Raw genomic sequence first — 19,548 nt, forward strand, 5'->3', positions numbered from 1 at the left:
ATGTATGCGATATAACAACAAATCTTCATTTCATTTCACTATTGAATGTTTTGTGATTTGTTATCTCTTTTACTCATGCATGTAGCAATGATATAAATGACTAAGTGTAGTAATTCGCTATTATCACTCTGCATAACTAATTATGCATAGCAATCTTAAATGGTTTAAACCTCTATGCTTTAGTGTTAGAGTCATCTATATGCCTGCCTTAAAGCACAGATTATCAAACGCTACGCTTTAGAAATCGATAACTCCCCGGGATAGATTATAGTTGTTATATTCCTGCTGATAGTTTTAGTCCATCGCTTATCGCTAGAATAGTTTATAAGTCACTCATCCATCCCATTTATCTATATTTCTGGGAAACTGGTCCCATCATCCCCAGTCAGAGCCACTATTCCAAACGGAAAAGGAGCTGTACTAAGGTCCGGACCGGGTGGTTTCCCCAATGTTGTTGCAGCGATTTTCGAGGCATCAACAGGTACAGAGGGAGGTACCCAAGGGAATAATGTAATAATGGGATGGGCCATAGTTAATAAATAAAGTGGTTAACCTGCATCATGTAAGGGACCACAAGTAGTTAGAAATAATGTGATAAGCTCATGGTATTAGATGGATGGTATTGAGAGAACCATGGTAATTACCCATGGTATTGTATGTATGAATCCTATATAGAGGCTAGAGACTCCCCATTGAGAGATGTCAAGGATTATTGTATTGGCAAGCATATGGCTTGTGGAGTGTTATCTTTCCTTAAGGAGTGAATGTAAGGTGTTACCCTACCTCAAGGGTTTGATCAATAAAGAAGCATTTATATCTATTTATATCTGGTTATTTGTGGGCATATTTCTATTCTCCTATATTTGTAGGTCAAATCCATTACACTCATGGCTAAATAAAAGTATATAGCTCTATTCAAAGAATTTGTAGATGTGTTTGCTTGGAGCTATGAGGATTTAAAAGCTTATGATACTAGCATTATACAATATAAAATTCCAACCAGAGAAGACCAAAAACCATTCAAACAAAAATTGCGTAGGAATAACCCTGTCCTAATGCCTTTGGTAGAAAAGGAAATCAAGAAAATGTATGAGGCTAAGATCATAGTCCCAATTAGATATTCTAAATGGGTATCCCATATTGTGCCTACAAGGAAGAAAACTGGTGAAATAAGATTATGCATTGACTTTAGGAATTTAAACAAGGTTTCCCTTAAAGACAACTATCCCTTACCAAAGATGGATCACATACTATAAAGGGTAGTGGGTTCTAGTAGGATTTCATTATTAGATGGTTTTTCAGGGTACAATCAAGTTTTGGTACAACCTGATGATCAAGATAAAACTACTTTTACTACTACTTGGGGAACTTTCATGTATGTGAAAATGCCTTTTGGATTAATGAATGGAGGTGCTACTTTCCAAAGAGCAATGGACATTGCTTTTTTCAATGAAATTGGACATTTCATTGTGATTTATCTTGATGAAATCACTGTATTTTCAAAGATTGATGAAGAACACCTAGCTCATCTAAGAAAAGTATTTGAAAAATGCAGAAAGTTTGGTATCTCTCTTAATCCCAAGAAAACATTGTTTGGTCTTGAAGAAGGAAAAATTTTAGGCCATATCATCTCCAAAGATGGAATCAGAATTGACCCCAGTGGGATTGAAGGTATCCTTAAAATCAGTCATCCAAGAAACATAAAAGAACTTCAATCGTTTATTAGAAAAATAATTTTTTTGAGAAGATTTATACCAAATCTTGCTGAACTACTCAGAAATATAATAAACATGCTCAAGAAAGACATGAAAATTAAATGGAATGTTGAAGCCAAACAATCTTTTGATCTAGTAAAGCATGCATTAACAGAAGCTCCAATTTTAATCAGCCCAGATTTCACTAAAGATTTTATTATCTTTTCTTTTGCATCTGAACATACTATTGCTACTGTGCTATTACAGAAAAACAATGAAGGACATGAACAACCAATAGCATTCTTTAGCAAAGCTCTGAGAGATGCTTCTTTAAAATACAATATCATGGAAAAACAGGCATTTTCTCTAGTCAAAGCAATAAAATATTTCAGGGTTTACATTTTACATTCTCATATCATTGCTTATGTGCCTAATGTAATTGTCAAAGATATTCTCACACAAAATGGACTTGATGGGAAGAGAGGAAAATGGATAGCTGTGATTCTGGAATATGATATAGAAATTAAGCCCACCAAGTTGATCAAAGGACAAGGATTAGCCAAATTGATGGCTGAATCAAATTTCAATGCATTAGATATCAACATGGTATTTTCTTTGGAAGATATTGAGGAACTGGCGACTCCACCAATAGATGAGGCATATCTAAATTCCCCCTAGTATGAAGACCTTTTATATGTTCTGGTCAATTTAAATGCTCCTCCTGTATTATCTAAAATGAAGGCTAGATTTCTTAAATTAAAAGTAGTCAAATTTTGCATTGTTGATAATACATTGTATTGGAAAGATGTTGGAGGTGTCTTACTCAAATGTTTGTTAAAATATGATGTTGACAAAGTTATTCAGGAATTTCATGAAGGTGACTGTGAAGGCCATCTTTATTGGGATAAAACTGCTAATAAAATCCTTAGAGCAGGTTACTATTGGCCTACACTTTTCCCAGACATCCATAAGATGGTGAATGCTTGTCATAAACGCCAAATCTTTGAAGGGAAGAGAAAATTACTATATTTGCCCCTGAAACCCATCTCTATTGAAATCCCTTTTCAATAATGGGGATTGGATTTCATTGGTGAAATTCATCCTCCATCCTCTGCCCAACACAAATGGATCCTAATAGCCACAGACTACTTCTTCAAATGGATAGAAGCCATCCCTTCCAGAGCTGATACTGATTTTGTTATTATAAAATTCCTTGAAACCAATATCCTTTCTAGATTTGGCTGTCCTAGGAAACTAATCACTGATAATTCTGCAGCTTTCAAATAAAAAAAGATGGTGGATTTCTGTCATAAATACCATATTTCTTTGGGTCATTCAACAGCTTATTACCCTCAAGGTAATGGGTTGGCTGAATCTTCCAACATGAGTTTGGTAAACATTATTAAGAAGATTCTGGAGGACAATAAAAAAATCATGGCACAACAATTTGATCTATGCATTATGGGCTGATAGATTAACTACAAAGAAATCCATTGGCATGCCCCCATTTCAATTGGTTTATGTAATAGATGCAGTTTTCCCTTCTTCCATGGGAGTGCCAATCATGAAGATCATTCAGGAGGTACAAAGTGAACCAAATGATATACAAAGAAGGATATATTAGATAATTCAATTGCAGCAGTCCAGAGAAGAGGTATACAATAGAACTCAGGTTGTCCAGGAAAACATAAAGAAGAATTCTGATAAAAAGAACCAAAGCTGACGATTTCAACCTGGGAGATAAAGTGCTAAAATGGAACTCAAGAAGAGAAGACAAAGGGAAACATGGTAAATTTGAAATATTTGGAAGGGTCCATATATTATTTCAGTTTTCAGAGGGAATAATGAATTTTTCCTCAAGGAGTTAGATAGAATAGATTTACTAGGAGGTCTTGTCAATGACAAGATGCTGAAACATTACTTTTCTTGAGTACACAGATTTCCTCACTTCATTGTAAATATCATAGTATTTCAGGTTTTTAGTTGGATTATTCATTAGAAAAAAAGAAAAGAAAAAATAAATAAAAAAATAAAATTAAGAAAAAAATCAGGTTGAAGATAATGCAAATTTGAAGGATCAAAGGATATTGGTCATGTGTTCTTGACACTTCAAGCTGAGAAGTGCCATCCCTAGTTGGGGCCACTATTAGGGTCCTATAATTTATAGGATCTCAAGGTGATTGAGTATTTCACAATTTGCAGATTTCAAATTGTTCATAAACTTCAATGTTCAATTGATTTCACAAAAAAAAGATAAAAGAAAGGAAATGAAAAGAGGGTATATAAAAAAGAAGAAAAAGAACAAAAGAGAAAAAATAAGAAGAAAAAGAAAACCCAAAATGTTGTTCAAACCATATAGTCTAAGCATGACTGAACAAATTTGAATTTCTATTGACAGGGTAGAAAATAAAGATCTGCCAAACAATTTAATCTTGGCAAATCAATAGCTAGGTGGAAATAAAATTGGTTCAACTATTTAATATGGACCAATGGGAGAAATAAGTGATAGAGTAGGATAGAGATGAAAGAAAAATTGAAAGGGTCCGCAAGCTCATATGCACCTTGCATAAGAAAAAAGAAAGATGTTAGATTAGAAAAATAAGGGTAGGTAGAATTGAGAAAAATTCAAAGGGTAAAAGACCTGAGAAATTCTTTTTGTGGTGACACATCTCAATGTTTTTCCTAAGGTCAGGAAAATAAATTAAGAGGGGAAGGGGTTTTTGTTATGTTTCCTAACCTTATTCTATACCCCTATATTCTATAGTCTACCCCCCTATGTATTTCCCTACACCACCAATCACTTACCCGTCACATCCAATCACTTACCCGTCACATCCAACTTTACCCACCTCCATCTCTAATCTCTGCTTACTCCATATGATCCGACGGCCCACATGATTTTCTAGCCCCCCTTCACCCTCTGAAAGTTAATTTGGGGGAGGGGAGGTCTAAAATCAGTGGTTTCAAACCACCAACATGTCGCACTCTCAGGATTTCGCACTCCCTATCATTCCGCTTACCACTCCCAGGGCCCCTCGAAAAGTGTTTTATGCCTTTAACTAAACCACTCTCCCATTGTGACCATTTATCACTCCCGCCACCTCACGACGCCGTCACGATGCCATCCCGTCCCATCTGCCTATCACCTCCATTCCCGTCATTGCACATTGAATTAGCTAGACCGTTAGCCAACGGACCCGCACCAAGTTAGGCCAATCCAACGGGAACACCCCAAAGCTACAAAATCACCATTTCACACCATTTACAAATTTTAACATGCTCTCTTCATTCACAGGTGCAATTCAAATTACTCCAGGCATACACAGTGAAAGCAGTGAGCATGCTCATACAGTAGTACAGTTGCAGAAGGATCTATTTTTCTGCAGTGATCATACATTCCCTTTCTTGAACCCCGCTTCTGGTTTATTCCTTTTCTTTCTCCTTCTCTGAATTCCCATTTATTCTTATCTCCCTCTGTTAAAAATTCAACACAGTTTAGTTTTCAAAGGCTTTGCAGAAGACAACCATGGCACCAAAGAAAAAGGAATAGGAGGTGTTTAATCAAATGGTGCACCCACCATTGGATTTGGATCACATACCACTTGTAGACAAGGATTTTAAGATACATGAAGCACTCTCAGAGTTTGATTTATTTGACATCTACTACTGGTGGGAGGATAAATTTGTTGTTGAAGTGGTTGACATAGGCCTATGGAAAACTAATTTACCTTTCTATATCTTCCCTAAAGCCCATAGTTGCGAAGAATTAATTAGAAAATGCCACTCATGCTACAATCCATAGCAAAGGGCAGTGATGGCCTCCACAGGACATATATTACTATAAATTCCAAGTATATTATGCAGATGATGCAGGCTCCTGTTATTGAAGGAACTACTCCTTTTTCCTATGAGATTCTCATGGAAATGTATCAGAAACTAGATTTTTCTAAGAGAGCTAAAACCTTAGAACTCTTCATGACTGAGAAAACACCTTTGCCAAACAATAATCCTCCTTATTCCTCCTCTGTTTCCTTGACAGAACCAGACACATTGTCACTGTTCTTTCTTATTTACTTGGCTATTATTCAAATCAGTGGCTTGATGTAGCTATCATAGGTTTTCTGTCTATTTTATCAACAGAATCTAAGCCCTCTATCCTTTTCAATTTTCAATCAATTTCTAGCAAATGCTATCCATGAGCAGTTTGTTAATTTCTTCATAGAGGAAGTGTTTCAATACTCCTCATCTTTGGTATATATGTTTGTTTATTTTCAGGCAGATAGGTTCCAGTTTTCAATGAGAAAGTTGAATCAGGAAGGTTAACCGCAATCTGTTATTTTCTGGACAACATTAGTGATGAAGGACCAAAAATACTTCACCTATAAGAAATTTGTAGAAATGTTTCTTCACCCAACAATGAGCCTCCTCAGTGGGACTACAGAACCTAGAATCAATGAAGAAATTAGAAGGATTATGCAGCTGACAGACCAAGAAAGAACAGGTGATTGGTACTTGTACCAAAATTACACTGAATTTAGAGTATATGGTTGTGATTTGGCTCCTTATAAGTTGCCAAAGTTCCTCCCCATGAGGATCTTTTCACTTGAATACATCAGACAAATGATCAATGTGTTATCACTCAGAAGTCTTCCCTAGAATTTATAAAAAGAAGGAATAATCCGAGGTAACCACAAACCTAATATTTTAGACTCAGGTTCTAGCCAACCTAAGTCCAAAGAGGGCTCTCTCTTTATAATTTTACTTTGTTTTGGGTGGGATTTTAGACTAGTTCTTAATGCTCATAAGGTTTTGATTTTGGTTGGGTGGTGGAATTCTGGGAACAGATGGACAGAGCAAGGATTTCAAGCCATTGGGCTATGGAGTCAATCAAAGGATGGCTTAACTGGACCAGATCAATCACTAAAGGAAGAGTTCACAGGGCAAGCTAGCAAAGCAAAAGGAAAATCTTCAAGTTCAAATGGATGAGGTAGTCCTAAACAGGGTGAAAGGGCAATGAAGAATCCTTAAACCGGGATCAAGATGAAGAGTAGGAAGTGATCATGAGCAAAGGGCAACTAAGAATCCTTTACTATAGAACTAGGGGGAAACTACGGAAGTAAGGGACCAAGTAAGAATTCCCAGACTAAGATAGTTTAGTAGAAAACATTAAGAATGTAAATAGTCAAGACAGAGAACATTCAAGCCAATTCTGAAATATCATTCCTAGTTTAACATTCAGATTTCATAGAGACACATATGATTATTAATAAAAGTGAAGAGAAACAATAATACACATGAGAGAGAGAATACTTATTTGATTTTTGCTTTACACAAGAATCCTGTCAAACGTCTTTACTTTTATTCCTTGATCTAGTAAGACAGTCCAGTCTTGGTTACAATAGATCCTTAACTTGAAAAGAAAATGTCTATAGAAATGTCATTGAATCCACACTCAATACTTTGAAAGGTGAAGTATTTATACAAAAAGTATTTACAAAATATCTTAAAACAATATGATAATTAATCTAGGAAATCAAAATATCTTCAAGCATGAAGATAGAGACAGATGGAAAACTGCATCATGTTGTCCCTTTTATTGTGGTTGTGCTGTCTGTTGCAGTTAAATTTGAGCCCTTTTAAGTTGGCTGATATGTGTATGCTGGAATAATATTTGTCTTTAATCTTTGACTGATACTCTTTACCTGTTACTCTTTGACCCTGTTTAACTGTCTTTTCACCTGCCTTCAGATTTACTGTGGTAACTTATAGTAAATCTGTCATTTTTACCCACCATTCATTTTCAGGCAACTTTACCTTGAGCATCTTTCTATATATCTCGTCTACCTCAATGTATTTGGAAAAATTTGGCTTGATGACAAATAGATGCTTCACCTCGTGCTCTAGGAAGAATAGATTTTCTAAAGTATCATATAATAGTTTACCTGTTGGCAATGTTTTGACTCCTGAAGTGCTTTCCTATTCTCTGAAAAATTTCTCTAGTCTGTCAATATAATCCACTTGGGTCATAAGTTTTTCATTGATTACCCTGGGATTGGGAAGGCCTTTACTTATCAAAATTTGAAGCTTTGCCATGAATCTGTCAATACCAACTTGCAAGTCATGGCACTTTTTCTCTAAGTTAAGCATAAGGTTTCTTTTAGAGAGAACCTTTTTTATTTTAAGGATGGTTTCTATTCTATCTTCCACACCAAGCTCATCTAGTTCATACCTATTCTTGTTGTTCAAGAAATGGATGAGTCGATTAGCTTCCTCAGACTGGTCTCCTAGGTCTTCCTTTACCTTCTGTATTGCTTCAGTGGCCACTTTCACTAGTTTTGTTTGCTCGAATATTACTTGAATTGATGGCCAAATATCATTGGCAAAGTCAATGATATTGGTCCAGAGCATCTCCTTAATTTCTCCTAGTGGCTTTTGCAATGTTAAATCCTTTTCATGGAAATTTATCCTCTCACCCATCCTTAGGGCTTCTTGTGCTTCTTCTTTTTGCTATATTTGGGCAAGCTAACAGTCAGTTTCTACGCTTGTCACTTTCTCCTTAAGTATCTTAAGCTCTATTGCCTGGATGGACATTTCCTCCATGGATTTTACTAACACTATTGTTTTCTCTGTTGAAGTACCTGTAGTTGTAAACTTTGTTGTGACTGGTAGTGCTATAGCAGGTGGAGCTGTTGGTGCTAAAGAGGCTGCCAATGTTGAAGGGACTGTAGTTGTTACTGTGGGAATGGCAGCTGTGGAGGTAGTGGGAAATTCACTCTGTTTGGATTGAATCATTATGTCCAATTCTTTCTCTGTTTCTTTCAACTGATCATTTAACTTAAGGACCAAGTCCATAAGCTCTTCTTGTTCCTTCTGAGTTTCCAAGACTTCCGTTGTTTGTGGATGATGAAGATGTGGAATTTTGAGCTGCTTCTTGAAAGCAGCTATGACATCATTCTTCTTTTTAATTAACCTTTCTACAGCGTTCACATCTTTGGGATCATGTCCCAACTCTATGATTAAGTCCTCCAAGGACTTGATTCTGGTATCCTTGGCCTATGAGGAGGCCTTTTCTAGTTGAAATTGTGCTGATATATTATTCAGCAAATTTTGTAACTGGTGTGTTGCAATGCCTTTACTTGTTAAAGTGGAATATACCATCTCTCCTGTCTATTTATGCAATTAAATCTGGTCAATAGGATGTATGTCTTTTTCCAGCACTTCAAAATCTGTCTTCTGGTAGTCAGCTGCTGATCTGGGCTACTGAGTGGTGGGCTTTAGGAAAGTCATCTGTATTTTTCCTTCTTTCACATCAAAGGCTAACATAAGCCTTGTTTGGTTGGTGGGAGCCATTTTGAGGTATTTTTCATAGCTTTGGGCTTTTAACCTTTCATTCCTGGCCTTTATTTCTTTGTAATTTTCTTTGATATCTTGGTCTTGCTCAGTGGGAATCCTTAATGAGGACACTTCCACACTTTGTTGTTTTTCCAACATCTGAGCATGTGATGTGGAAGGTTCTTGTGTTCCTCCAAAGGGAGTAGCATGCCTTCTCCCTTCTCTTTCTGTGCTTGTGGCTCCAACTGTTTCTTCTGTGAATTCTTGCTTAGAGAAAGGATTTAACCTTTGCCTTTTGACATATGTTTGTGAAATGGCTCTGCCTAAAGGAGTGGCCTCCTCCCTGTCTCTTTTGAGGTTTCTCTCCTCATTGAGAGGAGTCTGCACGATAGGGGGAGTACTCATAATGTGCTCTGGTAGTCTTGTTTGAGTTAGTTCTTCTGATAGGTCTGGTTGTTTTGACTCTTCTTGAACCTGGGGTCCTTCTTCTGCTTGTTGTTCACTGTGTGCCTGTGATTCCCTTTGGGCTTGGGATTCTTTTGGTACCTGTATGAAAGAATCTTCATCAAGTCTCCTCTCTAGATCAATTAATGCATTTTCAATAGCAACTTCAGTGCTATCTCTATCTACTAGAGTATTCTCCACCCATTCCAACTGATTTGCATATTGTTCTATCTCAGGGATTCTGTGGTGGATATAGGGAGACAACTTGTTTTTCTGTCTTCTATTGTAGATGAAATCAAAGGGGTCATATCTCCATATGAAGCTTTGTTTCAGTTTGAGCCTTTGAAGGATTTCTTCTGCTTCTCTTCCAACTTCTCGACTATTGCACACAAAGGGGCCTAGTTGATCTTTGATTCTGAGTTGAGCCTTAGTTTTGGCTTTCACAAAATGTACCTCATCTAAGTTGATTATCTGTTTGTAGTACTCCAGAGAAAATATCCTCATTGGGAGGTATCTGGGTAACTTGTATGGTGCTAACTCACAGCCATAGATCCTAATTTCAGTGTGATTCTAGTACAAGTATCAATCTCCCACTTTGTGTTGTTTTGAAAGTTGTAGGATCCTCTTGATATCTGAATTGATCCTTGGAGGAGGACTTCCTAGAAGCATGGTCGCTATAGGATATACAAAAATATCTATGAAGTCTGTGTATCGATATGGTGATTCATATTTGTGGATCAAAGGAGTCCAAAAGACTACTGACCTAGGGTTGCCTCTGGTATCAAGCTTTTGAAGAGTAAATGGGAATTTATCAGCTTAATAATATAAGAAAAGGTGGTACAACACTGAGGAGTATTTAAACACTCTTACATTGTTCATTCTCATGAATTGATCATGCATTTTATCTACCATGTACATGGAATAATCATATATGACAACAGGGGGCTGTCTTATGGTAAAAATGGACATGAAGGCTAGAATGATTTCATCAACATACTCATTGGTAGTATGGCCTAAGACACTAGATATCATTGACACAATGTCCTGGCCAAGTTTAGAAAATATGGTCCACATGTATGGGGGAGGATCCTTTGGAATGTGTAATGCCCCACTTAAATCTTATCCTACAAATTTTGTTAATATTTACATTATCTGAAAATATTGAGAAATATTGGTCTAATATAAATTTATGATTTCCATTATTCAAATTCCCCACTTACCTTCTCAAATTGAATATTATGTAGGATATGGTCTCCTTCCATTATTTCAAAATATATGTATTCATTTCACATTCCCCAATGTACCCTCACATTTACTTGGGAGAAGACATAGTCCTCTCCATCTTATCATCAATATATATTTATTCATTTCACATTCCCCAATGTACCCTCACATTTACTAAGGAGAAGACATGGTCCTCTCCATGTAAGTGCATTTCACATTCCCCAATGTACCCTCACATTTACTTGGGAGAAGACATAGTCCTCTCCATCTTATCATCAATATATATTTATTCATTTCACATTCCCCAATGTACCCTCACATTTACTAAGGAGAAGACATGGTCCTCTCCATGTAATTACACTTCACATTCCCAAATGTACTTTTTAGATTTACTTGGGAGAAGACATGATCCTTTCCCATTAAATTCTCAATTTTATATTCATGTCACAATTCCAAATGTAATCCTAGCTTACTTGGGAGAAGAGAAGTCAACTAAGGATGGATGAGAAGTTAATGACATTAATGAGAGGTGGTTGAGGAAAGAGGGTATAAAAAGGGAAGGGGGAAGGAAGAAAAGGGGGGGTTGGAGTCTTGCTTAGGATTGTGGGGGTTGGTTGTGATTGTTTGGCCTTGTTATGATTTTGGGAGACCTTGGAAACCTGTGGAGGTTTCTTGGGTTTGAGAGGAGGAAAGTATCATTATCTAGTTTTGCACATTCTTCTTGAGGACACATTATACCTGGTTGGACTTGGGCACGGAGGGCTAGGGAACCTGTGGAGGTTTCCTGGGCTAGGAATTTATTTCCTAGTTGGCTGGGAGGTAAATCCGGTTGGGTCGGTCAGAAGGAGCGTTCAGCTGGAGCTATAAGACAAAGGTATCATCATCAACCGCCGGAACAGGTATTCTTCCATGGACTACTCTTGTTAAGTTGATATCAATGGAATGCTCACCTTAATTTATGTTGCTTATGATAAAATGATAAGATGTTAAATGTTTAAAGCTATGTGAAAAGGTCAGCAAGCTCCTTTTATTACTTTTAAATTAACAGGAAAATAGATCTGTTAGTGTATAACAAAATTGAGGCTCTAATAATTGAAATCTAGTCCTTACACATGGTATCAGAGCTTTGGTTCAAAATCTGGACCCAAAGCCTACTAAACCCGCAATTCATACTTTCCACAAGCCTCCTTGTCGTTTGATGCGAATCCCCGCCCATGGCTACTGGCCTTCACTTATGACAGGAGTCCGTATTCCATTCGCATTTGGTTTGACTCTGACATTTCTTCCACTAGCAAAAGCCTGATTGGTTTGACCATATTTTCAAAGGCGCGGTGTCAGTACATCTCAGGATCGAGTCATTCATCGATGCAAATCGTAGTGCCGACCAACATCTCCGAGCACATGAAAGATTTTGGTTTGGAGCCCTTGGAGATGTGCTCGGATCCAGAAATTCAATCAGATTGAAGAGCAACCATGGAAAAATTATTGCTTCAACCCTGTATTAGTCAGCAACTATTATTTAGTTCAGAATGATCAATCTGATTTTCATCGCACTATTATATTTCTCACTACAACATTAAAATGGAATGCGAGATTCTTAACTTGGATTTGGTCCATGAATAGATGCATTCACTGAAACAACGATAATTAGACGGAATGCTGGCAAATGTTATTCACTGTAAAGGTCATCTCTTACTCTTGGGCTTTTAATTGATCTATGGAGGTGCACTTGAGCATTTCATCTGCAAACAAACAAAGACAGTTGACTCCCCAAAAAAAATAAAATAAATCTATAAGCACTGATACGATAGCACTAACCTGCCCTATCTGACCCAACCCAGCAGAGAGATTACGTATTGAACTTGACTGCCCAGGAGCAGCAGAATTTGGCTGCACTTTGCGTGTCTTCTTCAAATTTGAGGAGCTGGAGGCACCTACTTTAGAAACTGCTGAAACCGACTTTGGCATCTTTGGCAACAATGACTTGTTGCTTGAGGGACGTCCACTAATTTTAGAGGATTCCCCTGGTTGCTTATCATCAATATGGTTGGGTTTAAGAGCAGTCACTCTGGTACTACCCCCAATTCTTGTAGGGTAATGGATATTCTGTGCTTCATGATTTTGTTCTCCAGAAAAACAAGTACCCCGCCTACTAACTCCAACAGGCAGTCCAGTCCTCCTGTTGGCACGATCATCCATGACTGTACCTGATCTTCCAATACAAAGGTGCAAGGAAGCAGAAGTCTAATGCACAACCTTTTCCCCAGACAAAGTATCTTGTCATCAACCAAAACTCCTTAATGTATAAAAAGCTTGTGGTGCATTTCTCCTTGGAAGAACAAGGGAATTTGTGACCTGTGCTTCTGGTTGCTACAATGCAACCAACATAAATTCAGTGTACATACATTAACAGACTGGATCAAAAGTGAACATGTCAATATAAACAACAAATTCTCAAGTCAGGACTCTAAACACAGATGTGAATGCAAATGTGCTCAACAATCAGCACTCGTTTTCTATCATTAGTGTCTGAGAAAGTTCATTACTTTACATTTGAATATTGTATAGCTACAATTTTAAACAGACCAGAGGAAACAGGTCATTGGCAATACTTCAATCACTGCAGACAAGTATCTGGCATGTATCTGTATTCAGTACAAGCATAATAAAAAAGTAATAATAACGAACATGATCTAAACATACGTATAACAGATAACAATCTTGAGGACTAATGCTAAAGCCATGAAACTTTTGACAAGGTTCGAATTGACTACAGAAAATGCATTATCCTATCCTCGAAAAGTTTCTCCTGATTTTAGAAACTGGATTAAAATACAATTCTCTGCAATATGATTTGGTTTTCAATTTATATTTATAATGAATCCGTTTGTCTTGAATTTGAAGATGATTTCTGCTTACCACTTTCTTGCATTCATTCTCTTTTCACTCTTATTGGTAACGAAGGATCCCTCGCTTGGGTGTAGAGAAATATATTCTAGATGTAAGTAGTCATCTTTAATTTGCCGATAAATCTCTCTAAAATTATTCCTAAAATAAATTTGTAGGGGACCTTTAAGGGCCTCTTCCATGACAGCAAAGACACAGGAGATCTTTAAGTGTCTCTGCCATAAGAGCAAAGACACTTAAGGCAGCCTATTCTTTTTTCTTTTTGTTTCCTAGTTACATTCTAATGTTTAAATTTGATATGATTCCTGGCTTGATTAGTGTCCTCTCATGTTCTACATCCTCTGCATTTCAACATAGTCCAAAGAAACAGGTTGATTTCCACCATCAGTGAGCCCACTAGCTTGAATATGTAACTGTGTCTTTAGAACCTCTGGTTTACATGGAGTATTAAAGTCAGGTACTCCAATCTTTTAAATTTCTAGCAATGTCATGTATTCCAACCTTTATATTTTTAGCTAAGGTTAGTTGACAAGAATAAGCAGCTAGCACTAACAATCTGAAGACAATAATGAACTCTTCATCAATATTAGTTCTAGTAAGAAGTTATTACTAATGCTTTCCAGTCAACGTGTTTTTCAATTGCTCGGGTACCATCTAGCTCAAGGATTACATAACACATTGCTTCGAGTTATGCCTTTGAGAATGCAGTCCTGTTGTTGATGATGGGTAATTTAAAACAAGTTGTGCTGTAAAATCCAAGAACAGAGTACATAGATGTAATTCAAACCAACAAGAAGCTCCATGATAGTGGACTCTGTCTTTAACTGATCTGCATAATAAAGTGTTTGCAGCAGGGGAACAATGGCTTGACCTTTCCTTAAGTTTATATTCAGGCTTCTCGATTTCAGTAATTTGACCTTCAGGGAGTCCTATGATCAATAACCTTTCTTAGCTTTCTTTCACTCAAAAAGAAATTTAGCAACCTGGGTTCTGATTCTAGCCAGCTCAAGAAGCATCAAACTTCAGACTCATAGCTCCCTTTATTTTTGTATATGTCTGACTTGGTCCTTAGCCTATAAGACCAGAACACTGTTTCATTCATCAGTCCTACAGATCATGAGGTTGAAGAACAATTTAGATAAAATTCCGGGTTGACATCTACCTTCACTGACATTTGGCGCTCTAGATCTCATTCTAGGGTTTCACAAATCCTTGGGACCAAGACAGGTCTGAGAGTCTTGTCTTCTTACATGGTCCAAAGCAATTGGCATATCTTAGAACTCTTCTTTGAAAACAATCCCGTGTTCCGCAATCAATCTAGCAAACAGTAAACCTGCCTTCAAGCTAACTTCCAGTTCCTTCAGTGTCAGTTCTAAGTTCAATGTACTAGTTGATAGCCATCCTGCCATATATTGTAGAATCGTGATCAACTATTTGATATGGGGTCTATTCCTACCCTACTACTACCACTATAACAGCGACCATTATAACTGTTGGGTGAACAGGGCCACCCCCAGCAGGTGTTCACAGGTAAATAATAGGGGATTTGAACATAAGACCTTTGTACTCACATTTACTTTACATTTTACAAGCTTGGTAAGTGAACAGCTAACAGTGTTTACGAATGAAGAATTCCAAGAGTGAACCTTTTCTTTTGTCTAAGCCATCCTTGACCTTGTTGGTTCAATTAATATTTCATGGTTTTCTTTTCTGTACCAATTTCTAGTTGTATTGGTATCAACTTAATTTCATCCATAATAGTGCCTTAGGTACGCATGTAGTTGAGATTGTGAGTGATCGAACAATAATCATGCCCTTAAAGTATAACATGAAGAACTACAAACAACAGTTAATATATCTCCCCTACAGATATAATTTGGTTGGAGGGATCTTCTTTAGGTTTACCATTAGTTTTAGGAATGACTAAGGGTAGATTAGTTGGCATATTGGCCAATTTGGATAATTATGGATAGGAACATTAATATTATTTGAGGAGATTCAAACCTGCCATATATGTAGAAGGCACTGGTTGGCATTATATCCTGTATTATATAGCATTGGTTCTAGCCATGATAATGACTAGTGTGGAATTTAGATTAGAGAAGGATGAATTAGATGAACCAGAACTAGTTCCAAAACTAGATGAACCAACTATCCTGGAGGGGGATGAGGATTCATAATTCAATGAAGATGAACTTCCCAAACCCAAGATACAGGTAGTGAAGGCTCGAGCGAGGAGTAAATCAAACTCAACAAGTACACATAAAGAATCCAATAATTAAAAAAAGAAAAGTTCAAAGGCCTTGTAGCCTTGTAGCCACCCACTTATTACTGTCATGTGATTATAACAATCCAAGTATTAATGAAGTTATTTTCAACTAAAAAAATAATTTGGAGGCCATATACTATATGCACTGTTAAAGCATGCACAACACAACTCAACATGATCTTTGACCATTCCTGATCTCTTTGTTTTGCCAAGTGTTCAATTTATAAATGAGATTGAAAAAATTTCTCATAATCTCCTCTCAATTTGACTTGAGGTTTATTTAATTTGGTAATCCAAGTTACATGTTCGATTATACAGATGTGAAAGTCACAGAGCCAAGTTGGAGGCTATTTCTATTGGATTGGATCTGGTATTATACTATTTTATACAATCGATATCTTACTAGCTTGGCATATTATGAAAGAAACCAAGCAGAACGCCTATTTTACATCCGGAACAGTAACAAATATCATGACCCAAACAATGGTTTAGATATGTAATCATTCCACTCATCGGGCATCCTTTCTCGATACTTCAGCAGCTTGTAAGTTGCATATGTTAAAGGTATACCCCACGCATCATGATCTTTAGGTGCATACATGGTCACTTACATCACGTTATAAACCTTTTCTGCCATGCATCAAAACTAACTGCAAAATGCTTCTAAGAAATAACAACCAAATAGTTCAACAGAAAGGGAATCTTAAAAACCTTAGGAGTCCTAATCAGTTTCATTTCTGCCTCCTCCAGAGTTTTGCGGCCTTTCTTTGAATTGCATTCATTGCAAGCAGTAACCTGGTCAATAGATAAGCAGGAGTCCAGGCAGAATTAAACATAACTAGAAATACAAATATGATAAGCATGAATCCAGGCACACTAACTTCAATTGATAGCCAAAATATAAATGTAACTGTTCAATTCAGTTAATAAAACTTGCCGTAACATCAATGAAACTCATCTGAAAAACATTCAAATGATATACTTTCTTCAATAATTACTTTGTTGGTGACAATCTTGAAAGCAGTAACCCAATATTTAACTCGCATATACCTCTATTATTAAAAATAGCCTGGCTCAAAATCACCATCAAACCAAGCAATTTATAAAGTATGAAGCAGTCAAATCAGATTTTTTTTTTAAGTTCAACCATTTGTTATGTTTATGAAGCTAAGCAAGTAGTGACCTTTCTTGCTAATACAGCTGTAGTTGTTTTAGCACTGTACAAAACCAAAATGCTTAACAGATGGGGGATAGAGAAAATTATGGGTATGCTCTACGTGAATGACCAAATAATTTTCCATAAGTTTATCACTTAAAGATGGATTAATATGCCTACTGCAGATTGAAATTCCTGTCCAGACTATCAGTTCAAAAGCTTTTCCATTTTATAATTTATATAACAAACCAAGCATATAGAAATATCAGCTGTTCTATGCTTTCGACCTATCTATTGCAACCCAGGTTATTTCTTGTATATTATATCAAAAAGTAAGTGTACAAATATACTATTGTAGCTGCTTGCCTTCTCAAACTATTGGTTTAATGCATATGTTTCAGCATACAATTACATACCTTTTACAATTATTATCTTTTGATGCAAACAGCGAATGAAACAATCAAATATGATTGAAAATGCAAAAATGTCATTTGTGTTGAACCAGAACCTCACGTGTACTTTCATGAAATCCATTTGAAAAGTTACAACATAAATGTTTTAACTTTTAACTTTTTAGTGGTCATTGTTGTGTTCAAAGTTCCTACATTTTAACTATTAGGAATAAAATATAAATATAATAATAATAAGAAATAGTTAATTAAATAGTAATTAGTTAATCAATAGGCATGTCCCTAAGGACATGACCATTCATGAAAGCATACCTGCCTAGGTATATAAAGCAGAGTTTCATTTGTAATTCAATCATCTCACTTGTATTCAAATATACTTTTATAATATATTATTGTCCTATCATGGATGTTTATATATTTCAGATCTTCTGAAGTAGTCTACTGCGTATATGAACTTTGTTCGTTTCAGAGGTGATGTGCGTACAAGAAAAATGATAAATAAAAACTAAATATTTTAAAACAACGGGCAAAGTATATAAAGGAGTGCTGGCAGACAATACAAAGGTTGCAGTAAAACGATTGACTGACTATCATAGCCCTGGTGGGGAGCAAGCATTTCTATGGGAGGTTGAGATGATCAGTGTGGCAATCCACCGCAACCTTCTGCGCTTGATAGGATTTTTTGTTGCACCATTAGAGCGGCTTCTAGTCTATCCATATATGCAAAAACTTAGTGTTGCATACAGGCTAAGGGAGCTCAAACCTACAGAAAAGCCATTAGACTGACCTGCTCGGAAAAATGTAGCCTTAGGTGCAGCCCGTGGTTTGGAGTACCTTCGTGAGCACTGCAATCCTAAAATCATTCATCGGGATGTGAAAGCTGCTAATGTCTTGCTAGATGAAGACTTCGAAGCTGTTGTTTGTGATTTTGGGATAGCGAAATTGGTTGATGCTAGGAAAACTCATGTTACAACTCAAGTCCATGGAACCGTGGGTCACATTGCTCCTGAATACTTATCAACTGGAAGATCCTTAGAGAGGATAGATGTGTTTGGTTATGGTATTGCTCTTTTGGAGCTTGTCACTGGACAACGTGCTATAGATTTTTCACGTCTCGAGGAAGAGGATGACGTTCTATTATTGGATCATATTAAGAAGTTACAAAGAGAGAAAAGATTAGATGTTATTGTAGATGCAAACCTAAAGCAGAACAATGACGTTAAAGAAGTTGAGGCAATGATTCAGGTAGCATTGTTGTGCACACAGACCTCACCAGAAGATCGACCCAAAATGACAAAAGTTGTGCGCATGTTGGAAGGAGAGGGTTTGGATGAACGTTGGGAAGAGTGGCAGCAGGTTGAAGTCATTCGTCGACAAGAATATGAACTAATGCCTCGAAGGTTTGAGTGGGCTGAGGATTCTGTATATAACCAGGATGCAATCGAACTCTCTGGTGGAAGATGATCAACATGGGCTTTGTTGTCTCATATTTTTGTAACTTGGAACATTTTACAGTTTTCTTCAAATATATCATTATTGGAACTTTAAAAGTGGTTTTTAAGGTCGTAAGATTTTATTTACCTATTCTTCCACTTTTGTAAGCAAGGTGTGACTGCTTGTTCAACGATACTCAAATGCATTTTGAATTCCTGCTTCATCAGTAGGAAATCTCCAATTATGCTGTTGTCCATTTGTAATCGTGTACATTAGATATTCACCTAGGTATCCTTGAACATCTGAATACCAGGAAAACCCTGACTTTCATTAACCAGGAGAGATCTAGATTATGGTGAGGAAATTATATCCAACAATATTATAGTGTTTGTATTTATCATGGAATACTAATTTCTAAAGTTGGTTGTTTGAATTGGAATAATTCCTTGATGTAATGTGAAAAGATAAAATTAAATGTTTTTCCTTTCTAAGGGATCTCATTGTTTTGGGTGAGTGTCACTTCCAACGACCAGTTTACCCTCGTTGAGTTCAAATTTATTGGCTTAATTTTCAAGAACGAAATGAAAATCATCCCACTCATTGGTTGTTCAACTAAGTACTAATAGAAGCAAAGCATTGTTATGCAGCATAGGAAGTATGAACGGAATGAAGAGAATA

General features: G+C 36.6%; 1 pseudogene; it reads left to right on the plus strand.

Annotated features, from left to right (window-relative positions):
• Positions 1-17,955: 17,955 nt before the first annotated feature.
• Positions 17,956-18,909, plus strand: LOC149153101 (LRR receptor kinase SERK2 pseudogene; annotated as a pseudogene).
• Positions 18,910-19,548: the final 639 nt, after the last annotated feature.

Source organism: Pinus tabuliformis, chromosome 9 (assembly GCF_031772625.1).
Source record: "Pinus tabuliformis cultivar Carrire ecotype Pingquan chromosome 9, CPIR1, whole genome shotgun sequence".
Lineage (NCBI taxonomy): Eukaryota > Viridiplantae > Streptophyta > Pinopsida > Pinales > Pinaceae > Pinus > Pinus tabuliformis.